General features: G+C 43.8%; 1 long non-coding RNA gene across 1 annotated transcript in view; it reads right to left on the bottom strand.

The window, feature by feature from the left end:
• Positions 1-291: 291 nt before the first annotated feature.
• LOC138288086 (uncharacterized) overlaps positions 292-11,629 on the bottom strand; it is a 37,412-nt gene continuing 26,074 nt past the window's right edge. The window contains exons 3-4 of the long non-coding RNA XR_011202342.1: positions 7,157-7,428; positions 292-4,507 (exon numbers count right to left, since the gene is read on the bottom strand). This is a non-coding gene — a long non-coding RNA (uncharacterized lncRNA). The remainder of the gene's footprint in view (positions 4,508-7,156; positions 7,429-11,629) is intronic.

Genomic DNA, 11,629 nt, shown 5'->3' with positions numbered 1-11,629 from the left:
ATTTTCATGTAAAATACTTCCCACCTTACTACCCTAAAAACTATCACCGTGAAACAATTACAATTAATATAAAAATAGTTATTATACATTGCAATGTTTGACTATCAATATTATGTCACAAATTAAAGGAAACAATTACAATTAATTCAATTATTAAACAAAGACATAATAAATGCAATAAAAAATAGGTACATCATCAATTAAATGACAATAAGTTTAAATCAGTAAATAATTAAAATAATAATGAATTAACTAATTCGCACAATAACTTATTAAATACAATAATTAAACTAAAACATTTAGTAATCAAAAAAGAATCTAAATATTTAAAATATTTACATTTTAATCCTTACAAATTCTCCACCCTGCAACAAAATGATCAATTTATAATTACATTTTTTTTAAAACATAGAAAAAATGTACAAAATTTGCTAAAACAAATTAAACACACATATTGGTACAATAAAAATAACTTGCTTCTTCTTAATACTGACACACCAATGACTTATCAACCTACTTATAACAATTATATTATATTTAATTATATTAAAACACAATATTATATACAACTTTATTTTCTTTTAAAGATATTAAAATATTATATTAGCTAAAAACATAATATTCCTGCCTTCTACGGTCTGTCCTGTGACATTCTTGACATCACAATATTTTGGACACAATATTTGTGCCTCATTTTACACAACATTTTGTTAGAATAACTTCTTATTATGGGGCAGTAGATTTCCTTTGTCCTTTGAACGCTTATCAAATATGGAGGCCTCTCTCATCTGTACATAATCTTGGTCTAAAAATGCATTTTTCTACTTCAATACTACCTCTTGTGATCTTGACTTTCCATTTCAGTGGTGTTTCCCTTAGTCTGCTATTTAGGTGTGGACACCAACTGTGAAAGGGATGCAGTTATTAAAGAGAAGTATTGTGTCACTTGTGAAAAAATTGCCAAAGAAGGTAGTCATTGGAATAATCTGCTGTTATTCCTGGCAGGTCAAGTGGCATTTATGCAAATGATGGTCCTGCTTAAGGTAATATACTTCTTTCTTAACATTCTGATATCACTAACAGACCATTTCTTTGCATCTTTCAAGTAACTCATAATTTAATTGGCCTGAAATGAGAAACATTCCCATATCAAAAGTAGAATTCTTAAACTACCATATAGACTTGGGGGCTTTTAAGCTCTATATTGTGAGCTATAACACTGTATCCCCAGGTTCATTTCTTCCATTACTAGCTTCATCTCCATGGCGAGACTGGGAACCAAAAGCAGCCCTGGCAAAAAAAAAATATTGAAACTAGTCCTGCCCTTGTCCACCTTGCTCTCTTATCTCTCTTTCCTTCTCTGGATTTTCTCTTTGTATCCCTCTCTTAAAGCCACTGTGCCTGCTCTAATTACCTGAGCGAGTGGGAGAAAGTGACAGAGGTGCCAGTAGCAGCCCCTTGTACTAAAATTTGGCCTCCAAATCCTCCAGCCAACTGGGAGCGTGCCCTATGGAAAAGCAGACAGTCTGGGCCTGTTCGTCACCCTACTCTGCTCCCACATTAGGTGATCAAGGCAACTACTTTATCCCTCTTCGAACATTTGGAGAGGCTGTGGCTGACCCTTGCTAGGCCCACTAAAGACGTTAATCCTGTAAACTGGTTTTGCTGGGCCTCAACAGCCAGGGTGAGTGAGATGGCTGTGACCCACTTTATTATCCTCGTTTGTCTCTTGGGACTAACACTTCACTCATACATACAGGGCTGCGGGCCCTTTTACGAGTTTGGCGGATGGGAAGACTCATCAGCCAAACGTCCAACGGGGCCGTTGCCGCCTTACTGGTGACCTCCCCGCTGGCCCTATTAGGTCTTTCACGCTGGGCTGATGGCTGGAAACCAAGGTTTCCACCCATCAGCCCAGCAGAAAAGTGCAGGCAGCATTGTCACTGGCTGTTAATCGAGCCGGTGGCAATGCTACCGCCCTCAGGGGGCACCAGCAGACAGTACACATTACGAGGGTGCTGGACAGGGGCATGGGCACCCCCTGTGGCCCCCTGCATCTGTTCTCCACCAGCCTTTTCATGGCGGTAATCAGCAGGATGGTGCTGACTTTAGTGCTGCCCTGGCTGATCACGATCTGCACCACTGTCAGCCCATCGGGAACATTGTTCCATGCGGAGACGGTGGTTGTTTGGCGTTCTGACCATCAAACTCTTAATTTGGCAGCGGACATGAATGCCACCATGAGTCTGACCGTCTGTTGAATGCCAGACTCGTAATGAGGCCCTTTGTGTCAGTAGCAATTACAAAAGTTATGGCTTTGAAACATGGGCAAGAACGGTCCAATCTGTGCATTTCTGACTCTGCAGACAGTTGGGTAGTTAATATAGTTTTATCTTTTAGATCATGAGCAGTATTACAAGCTGTATGCTATACATTCTCTGCAGAACCTCAACCCTAATTCTGTAGATCCAATTAGTCTCAAATCTTGATCGCTGTCTCCATTTTTTAAAAAATAACACAGTTGGATAGAAATGTTTTGAAGGTAAAAGTTAAATGAGTAATGGATCTGGGGCACTCACTCACTGCTGCTCAGTGAGTTTTCAGCTGTCCCAAAACCATAGAAGTATCTTTAAATAGAAGTAATAGAAAATTACCTTTAAATGGTAGACAGAGACCGGAGTGTAGCATATACTTTACTTAAGCAAATTAAATGCAGATATTATTACTATATATAATGCATAAATACTTAAGGACCTAAAATGTATACAACTAATTAAAACATGATACTATATAATTTCTATTAAACAGAATGTTATGTACAATTTTTTTTTTTTAAGATATTAAATACTTAAAAACACAATATTTTTACCTTTTATATTCTGACGATTTTGACATTACAATAGTTTTGATATGATATTTATGTCTCACAGTAATTTTAAATTATATTTTGTCAGAATACCCTCCGCTTCTGTGGCTGTAGAATACCGTTGTCTCTTTAGGTTGATGATACTGCATAAGGTTAATGTAAATATTCTAATACAACTAGAGGTCTTACATAACAATGACCCTTCAACAAGTGGGGTTAAAAAAATAAATTACTCCAACTAGGCACCTCTGCTTAATCATTGAGAAGGTGGGGATAATCTTCTGAGTGCCTGAGTTGGCAACTGACAGCGCCTTGTACCACTATACACAATATTTTCTTAAGTATCTGTCAATGTTTTACTGCAAGTAATGCAATTTTCACTGATTACTGCCCTGTATTCCGTTCAATAAATAAGTAAAACAAAGAAAAGAAAGAAACAACAACTAGTTCTAATCAGTCAGTAAAAAAGAAGTGGAAGCATTGCATCCTTGTGACATGTTTTGTTCCTGGCTGGCACTAAGGACATAACATGCTAATACCCACTTCTATTCATAGAACATTCTCCAGTGCATTAGAAGATTCATCCTGAAAAATGCTTTGTGCAACTTGACCTCTTCATAATATTGGAAAAATCTTAAGACCATATGTATGAAAGTTTGTCTTAGCGATTTCCAAATAGCTAATTTGTAGAAATCGCTATTAGGGAATCACAAAATCAAATGTACATAGTAGTGTATTCCTGTAGTAACGATTTCTACAGATTCATAATCCTAATTAGGAAATCACTATTGAGGGAATCGCTAAATTGCAATTTCCTAATAGTAAATTGCATATTAGGGAAAGTCATTTTACTTTAGGATTGAATTGCAAATACAGCCATGCCTGCACCCTTGTCACCCACCAACACCCTCAAATGACATAGAATGTTCCCTTCTACCAGCACACCGCTTCTGCTTTTCTTTCAACTGTCACCATGTGGTAAATCAAAGAGGATTTGCCCTCAAAATATGGACACCGCAACTGGATTTGGACCTGGTAACATTGAGACCACACATTATTCCACCTTACTTGGGAAAAATATGTATAATGGATGGATTTAGGTGCAAGGATACTGGCCAGGAAATGTTATTGCCAGTGACATGGTTTCCCTGCACAGGCCAGACATTGCATCATGAATGCCTTCCAGGAATGCATTGGTCTGCTGCATTTGGGTTGCCAATCCCTGGATTTAACCCACAGAGATATTATTCAGGAGGTCAATAGCCTCCTCCCTGATGGCAGGAGTGGTAAAAGGGGCTGGTACAAAGGTGCCTTGCAGCAAAGGAGACGCTCACCCTCTTAGGTGGGCAGGCATGGAAAACTGGGTGGGGAGCAATAGGGAGGGTGATGATAGAATGGGGGTGGTGGGGCGGACAAAGATGGCACAGGGTTACGCCCCAATGGGACCACCACCATGGGGGAGTGTGCACTGGCAGAAGAATCCGATGAGGAAGATGATGTTGTTCTGGTCTCCCATGACATTCCCCTCACCCTACAGGCCACTTGGTCCATCTGTGTCTGTGGTGTCTTGACCCGCGGTCCCATGGCCAGATGCGTCCTCACTCTGCTGTGCCCTATCTCCTTCACTTCCCTGGGCTGATGCTGCAAATACAAAGGGAAATAGGGTCATCACATGTCCATGATCACACTTGAACATTAGTTCTGATTAGCAAACATTACCATGATGTCAATAGGATCCCAGCACCAAACTCCACCTAAGTGGCCCATACATGTGCCATACCATATGCATGCATGCCATCTTAACTGTCAATAGTTGCCCACAGGAAAATCAAGATCTCATACAACTACAATTGCATGGCTGAAGTTGTGCAATCACAGTAACCATTGAACTAGTAGGAGACCTCATCACACTCAATGTTTTACCCCATGGCGCATACCTCAGTTGCCTGTTGAAATACAATCATAAGCCAATGCCAACTGCATTCCCAGTGATCCCACAAAAGGCCATGCACACATCTATTGGTCACATGCATAATGACCCAGCAATAAGAAATGATGCTCCAAAATCCTGCCATGTTTCTGACAAACGTATAACTGGCTAGAGAAGGTCACATGGAAATACTCATGTCACACTGGAAGCAGTTCCACAATGCACACTTCACCAAGTGATATTTGTTCCAGTGGAGTCATAGGGGGTCATTCTGACCCTGGCGGTCAAGAGCACCGCCAACAGGCTGGCGGTGCACTCAAGGGCATTCTGACCGCGGCGGTTTGGCCGCGGTCAGAAAGGGAAAACCGGCGGTCTCCCGCCGGTTTTCCGCTGCCCTCAGGAATCCTCCATGGCGGCGCAGCTTGCTGCGCCGCCATGGGGATTCCGACACCCCATACCGCCATCCTGTTCCTGGCGGTTCGCCCGCCAGGAACAGGATAGCGGTATGGGGTGTCGTGGGGCCCCTGTGGGCCCCTGCAGTGCCCATGCCAATGGCATGGGCACTGCAGGGGCCCCCGTAAGAGGGCCCCACAAAGAATTTCAGTGTCTGCTTAGCAGACACTGAAATTCACGACGGGTGCAACTGCACCCGTCGCACCTTCCCACTCCGCCGGCTCCATTCGGAGCTGGCTTCCTCGTGGGAAGGGGTTTCCCGCTGGGCTGGCGGGCGGCCTTCTGGCGGTCGCCCGCCAGCCCAGCGGGAAAGCCAGAATGGCCTCCGCGGTCTTTTGACCGCGGAGCGGCCATATGGCGGTTCCCGCCAGGCGGGCGGCGACCGCCGCCCGCCGGCCTCAGAATGAGGCCCATTGTGTCAGTACTAATGTTGCTCAGATAGACCACACAATTTGCATAAAAATGGATACTGTGGACATCTTGTATAATATGTTAGGGAGACATGTCTCTAAACTCCACAACACAATGAATCAGAAAGCCCCAGGGAAATCACCATTAATGTCTGGAACTCTTGCAATGACATACTCTGAGTGCCTCAGGAGATGCAATTAGTCCCTTGGATGTTGGAGAGGTCCAGAGAATTTTAAGTACTTATTGAAGACCCTCAACATGTTGCTCAATTGAAAGCTACATCATTTTCTCCATAATGGTCATGCAAACCCAGAAGTCTGTGATGAATGGTTGAACCCAAAAACATGTGATCTCAACATACCTGCAAGTCACTCTATGATGCATGCCAGCACTAAGGTTACAAACTTTACCCATTTCACATAAGCTAAGCACTTTGCTAGATGATTCTACATCTATGGCATAGAAATGCAAATTGTGGCTAAATCCTTCAGGCCTTTCTGTCATGTCCCTCATTGCTACTGCAGTTGTACATGCCAAAATGACATGCTATGAGGCATGAGGGTATGTGTCAGCCAATAAACAATAGTGACACACTCCTGTGTGTGGCACAACATGAAATGTCCCCCTTTGTAAATGTCTTATTCCACACACAGGTTGCCATGCACATATATGTGAGGGAATACAGATATCATCCCATCAACACAGGTAGGCCATGCATGAAACATCAGCTTTCAAATGAGAAAGGGACACATGCTGACATGGAGGCACAAGGAATGTTGGCAACAGTGATGGCACATAAATCATGTTAATGGACATTCCCCACTTACCATCATGAAATGTACCCCCATTGTAAATGTTGTATTCCACACACAGGTTGCAATGCACATATATGTGAGGGAATACAGACATCATCCGATCAACACAGGAAGACCATGCATGATGCAGCAGTTTACAAATGAGAAAGAGAAATATGCTGACATGTAAGCACAAGGAATGTTGGCAACAGTGATGACCCATAAATCATGTCAATGGAAATTCACAGCTTACCAAGGGAAAATATCGATTGGTAGCCGCACCCAAAGAATAATGTATGCTCTGTTCATGTAGCACCGAGCACAACTATCCTCTGGGTGGCAGATGCCAAAATACTCATTTAACCAGACACTTGGCTGAAGACAGTGATTCATCACTTCCTTACCTTTGGCTTGTAACACTGAAGAGGAGTGGTCTGTTGCATAGCATTTACAACCACTATAACAACAAACAGTACTTGATTGATTAATGTACACAGCCATATGTTGTCCCTGGAGAGCAAGTTGTCTGTGGATTGCACACAGTTGTGTCCTAGGTCCCTGGGCCAATAGGCAAAGCACATCAGTATACAACACATGACATGTCTACACAAACATGGCTCATTCCTCATTGTCAGGCGGAACTGTTAGAACCTAACACATTCACTTGGTTATGTGAAAGGCAGGAATATGTCCTGTACTCACCCCCTTGTGTCTGCTGTGCTGTCCTCAAATGCCCATCAAGGTCTGGATAGGTCACTGCCAGAATGCGGGCTATTAGTGAAGGTCATGGTCTGATGGGCACCCCGCCTACGTTAGGAAGATATCCCCAGCTGGACCTCTGCGATCTCACATGTCCAGCATCTCAAGTCCTCCTACCTCTTCTGACATTGGGTGCTCCACCAGCCGTGGACCCCCAGGGTCTGCACCTTCTTGGCAATGGCTCTCCATAGCCCCTTTTTCTGATGGGTGTTGACCTGCATGGATGCAAAAGACAAATCAAGAGATTATACTCAAGTTTTATCACAAATGGTTGAGTCACATACATGTCAGTAAAAACAGGCTAGGACTTTTCTATTTGTTAATAGTCCCCAAGTGTGAAACACACAAGCCAATAAGTACTGGGACCTGACTAAAGAAATATGTAGTTGCATTTGCAGATTAACCCACTACCCTGCTCATGGCCTACACTTCCTAAGCAAGCTTACTGAAATCAGGTACGTCATGCTCTAGCAACCTGTACTGTGATGTAAGGCACAATGAAACACTATACACCAATGATGCTTTTGAAGGGTAAACTCCTTAGGCAAAAACGGACCAATGCATTCCCACTCTGTGAGAATGACTCACTGCATACAGTCCCTACAGGCAACTTCCAGCCTACAAACTTCAACATTACACATGAGGAACAATCAAGGGGCTGCCATTGTGGGTACATAAAGTGTTTTCCTTGTCCAATTCTGGACATGTGGAATAACAAATTCAGACTCATGGCACTTCAGAAGGTGGTGTTCTGTGGTATGTACCTGTACCACAGAACACCCCTTTGGACATATGTGTCTATCCTACAGAGATGGCATCCAATGAATAAAAACATACATTGTACAGTTTCTTCTATGTGACCAAGCTACTGAATCACATGTCATGGCCTCCTAGGAATCAACAAACTATCTCCACAGTGGGACTGTCAGTTATGCATTATGCCTATACAGGACAAGTATAACCTGTGTGAAGGTGACAACAGAGCTGTGGGAGTATGGGGCATGTTATGAGTCTAAGACACATATTGACAGTGATGCTTAATGCGCATATGGACTAGATTGATGATTTGCCTCTGTACCCATTCCTAATCTAGTCAAAGGAAAGAGGCATTTAGGGTAGGTTTTTGCCACCAGAGCATCATATTGGCCACATGACAGGATCTGCTGGGGTACAGAGAGTGGGCACAGTGCCACAGTTGCAAAGCCACAGTGACCCCCCCACAGCACAGACTAGGTTCCATACCGGGAGATACATTGACAGGCTCTGGTCTCTGCAGGCTGATCAGACAGACCCTACATGACACTCCATTCCCATCACTTTCATGCATGACAGTACATCATGTAGCCAACAGTAAGTTGGCATGTGGTGTGTGTGGCAACCTGAGCAGCAGAGTGAGTCATGATATGCCTTCCAAACAACAGTTTAGCATGGCCCGTTGTGGGTTGAAAGATCTGTGGCACTATACACATTGCTCAATGACTCACAAATGACTCATACAACATGCATGCACAGGCACATACGTGTTGTCTGACATTTACAACAATCATGAGGAAAGCAATGGCAGTCGATGCCAGTAATGTTTCCTTACCTAGGTATGTGCATCCAACACAAGGATGATCTAGGACCCTAAAAACCTCACACAACACAATGTGACTGAACTTAACATATGACACTGGCCACCAATACCTGCATGTTGTCCATCCCATTCATGTCACACAGACTGCAACTACAAGCACGCAAGAAGTCTAACTGGCACAGATGGGCACATTCTAGCCTGTGGGAAGGGGAAGGATGGTGAAGTACAGAGAAAATTGTGCACATTGTGCTCCTCTGGTGAGCCGTAGAGCTGTTCATACAGGGGTAGGACCTCAGTCACCAGCCTCTCCAGCTCCTCTGGTGAGCTGGCAGGGGCCCTATCACCTGCTGGACATGGCATGATTGCTGCCAGAGGCAGCACACAGCAGCTCAGATCAATGAGTCATTGCTGGCAGCAGTGTCCGGAATCACGTGAATGAATATGCAGAACATGGCGGTCACGTCCACCACGTATGTGGTCGTCACTGCAGGCAGACACTGCCATTGGCCTGTGACCACCACTGGCAACATTAGCTTTTTGCTGTGTCTCCTGTGGTTGTAACAGCCTACCGCCATGATACCTTCCGCTGGCAGTCGCAGGCGGTTTCTAATGTTCAGTGAAGTAGTTCAGGCAGCTGCCATTTTGGTGGCCTGAAATGCTGTATCAGGCTCTAGAAACTGTGTCACACCTGTAAAAACGTTCTTGGGACCTCACAAACATCCTTCTCCTCTCTTTTCATGTAGCTCCTACTACTAAAACACCATTGTAGTATTTTGCAGGGAACAGATGGCATTTAACAGTGGGGCACAGTCCACCCTCGCCGACGGTCATTTTGGTGGTCAGGATATATATATACATTTCGAGGGGCAATTGTGTTGCACATCTTTGAGTTTGGTCCATATCCATGTTGAAGACATGTGTTGAAAACCATGGGAGGCACATGTGACCCTTGTGTTATTTGCAGCTCTGATGTGTACTGGGTGCCTTGTCTATTCAGAAATGCTTTGTCGCATGATATCATTGACATGCATCATGTATGTTGCTGTGGACACACTGACTAATGTTAGAAATCTTGTCTTGTCATACATAGGTACCCAGAGAGAGGGAGGATGCAACAACCTCCTGTCTACTGTCCACTTTCAGACGTTCAAACTATGGAGCAAAGGAACATAATAATGTACCACCTGGATAGGCACACAATAGTGGACTTATGTCGTCAGTTGGAGCCAGATCTGATGCCAGCTATTAGTTATCCAACCAGCATACCAACCACTGTACAAGTCATGTTAAAATTGCACTTCCTAGCCACAGGGTCCTTTCAGCATGCAGTGGCCTTATCTGCTGGTATGTCCCAACCTATGTTCAGTCTGGTGTTGAAGGATGTTCTCTCAGCAATGTTGAAACACCTTGACAGCTATATCCGGTTTCCCAGACGTGAGGATTTTGCCCATGTGAAGGCTGACTTTTATGGTTTTACACGCATCCCACAGGTGGTGGGGGCCATTGATGACACACATGTTGGCTTGGTCCCACCGCAGGCCAATGAACAAGTTTATCGAAGCAGAAAGAACTTTCATTCCATCAACATGCAAGTTGTCTATTTGGCGGCTCTCTACATTTCACACGTGTGTGCCCATTATCTGGGTTCAGTCCATGATTCCTTCTTAATCCAGAACAACACCATACCCTAGCTGATGTCACAATTGTACCCAGAGAGGGCCTGGTTGGTAAGTCACATTTAATCTGTTTGTGTGTGTGCAATTTCAGGTGCTACAATCATGAAGTGAGTGACTCACTGTTGCACAGGAGACTCTGTATATCCAAACCTTCCTTGGTTGTTGACGCCACTAAGGAATCCAACTACACCAGGGGAAGTCTGCTTCAATGAGGCCCATCGTAGAACACAACGGGTAGTGGAGTGGGCTTTTGGGCTCCTGAGGGCCATATTTAGGTGTCTGGATAGGACTGGTGGAGCCCTCCTCCACTCACCTCAAAAAGTGTGTCAGTTCACTGTGACATGGTGCAAGCTTCACAACATCGCCCTGTGAAGGAACATTCCATACATCCCAGAGGAGGGTGAGTCTGCAGTGCCACCGGTTGAGCATCCTGATATTCTATGTGAGGTGGACACTGGTGAAGAGGAAGGAGCTGACTTGCGGGAAAATCTCATCAACAGATACTTTTCATGAGTATATGTATGTCATGTGATGTAATTGCTGTGACTGTACAATGAACTGTAGTTGTGAGAATGTTTGGAGTTGAGTGTTTTAGTAACAACTAGGGAGCTGATACTCTGCAATATTCAGCCAGAGACTGCTTTACGGGTTACCCTTTGAAATATCCCCACCTTGATGATGTTACTTTGTTTGTGTCAGTTTCCTTGCAATGTAATTACATTTCCACTTGCTTGCTATCTGATGCTGTTCTAACATACAAAGCGGACATGGATTGTTCCAGGTAGTGTAGGTCACATGTTTGGGGTGTTTGAGACCTGTGCCAAGGCAGATTACATAGTGTTTGGGTGGAAGGTCAGAAGTGCACATTGGACTTGTTTTGTGAGCTGTGGTGAGCCGATTGCATCATGTGTGTCATCATGTGGGCATGAAATATGGAGTCATAGATTGTGACAAAGTCATTGGATTTACACTGGCTAAACACTATTCTTGTATGACCTGGAAATGTGTTATAACATTGCAGGCCACAGTACCTGAGCCACAACACTGACATGTTTGTGTCAGACCACCAGATGCATGGTCATTTGATTATGATTAGCCTGTGATCAGGGACTGTTGTACTGCCATCTGTCTGTATCTTGGATTATGTGATGTTGGATTACTTTG

The sequence above is a fragment of the Pleurodeles waltl genome, chromosome 4_1 (assembly GCF_031143425.1).
Source record: "Pleurodeles waltl isolate 20211129_DDA chromosome 4_1, aPleWal1.hap1.20221129, whole genome shotgun sequence".
NCBI lineage: Eukaryota > Metazoa > Chordata > Amphibia > Caudata > Salamandridae > Pleurodeles > Pleurodeles waltl.
Note: the sequence above shows the minus strand (reverse complement) of the source record. Positions and strands in the feature narration are given on the sequence as shown.